General features: G+C 43.2%; 1 non-coding gene across 1 annotated transcript; it reads right to left on the bottom strand.

Moving 5' to 3' along the window:
• Positions 1-236: 236 nt before the first annotated feature.
• On the bottom strand, positions 237-318 carry trnas-uga (transfer RNA serine (anticodon UGA)). The gene has a single exon. It is a non-coding gene; the product is annotated as a tRNA-Ser (tRNA).
• Positions 319-692: the final 374 nt, after the last annotated feature.

Here is a 692-nt window from a genome sequence, read left to right as displayed (position 1 = left end):
TTCTTGGCCGATCGAATTTTTGCAGATTACTGTACGGCATAAATCGTTTCTGTGTTTTATATTAAGCAGGAGGGTTTACCCTGTGTCGTAACGAGTCTAAACAAATTTGGCAATGCAAGTGTGCAGTTCTTTGAGTGCACTGGAGATTTCCACCATTCATGACCTGAATAAAAGGATTCTCTCTGCCGTGATCTGAATCCCATAAAAGAAAATCCAAAGCAAACTCCGCCCTCTACCATAGTTGACAGGATTCGAACCTGCGTAGAATTGCCCCAATAGATTTCAAGTCCATCGCCTTAACCACTCGGCCACAACTACATAAGCCCGTGGACAGGCTGTTGAATTAGTCATTTACAGGTCTCTGTCTCTGGTGACCTGAGCAGTTCTGAATCATTGTTTGGTTTATTTGAATTCAAACACCTCAGCTTTCAAATCGATGAAATGTCGGGACAAAGTGGGTCTAGGTGTTCCACCCCGATAGGTGGAATCGATATTCAGCTTAAAAGAAGGCGGAAATTGCAGGAAAATACTCAGCAGGTCGAGCAGGATCTGGGCTGGGAAAAGGCGATTCCACTTTTCAGAACTTCATCAGAAGTTATTTGAACTCCGCTTTCTCCCAGTAGTACTGGCAAACCCCAGACTTTCCCCAGCATTTCATATTTTTGTTTCAGATTCTGAAAATCCAAATTCCT

The sequence above is a fragment of the Chiloscyllium plagiosum genome, unplaced genomic scaffold (genome assembly GCF_037043375.1).
Source record: "Chiloscyllium plagiosum isolate Xiang-an unplaced genomic scaffold, Cpla_swu_hap1 HiC_scaffold_48, whole genome shotgun sequence".
Classification (NCBI taxonomy): Eukaryota; Metazoa; Chordata; class Chondrichthyes; order Orectolobiformes; family Hemiscylliidae; genus Chiloscyllium; species Chiloscyllium plagiosum.
Note: the sequence above shows the minus strand (reverse complement) of the source record. Positions and strands in the feature narration are given on the sequence as shown.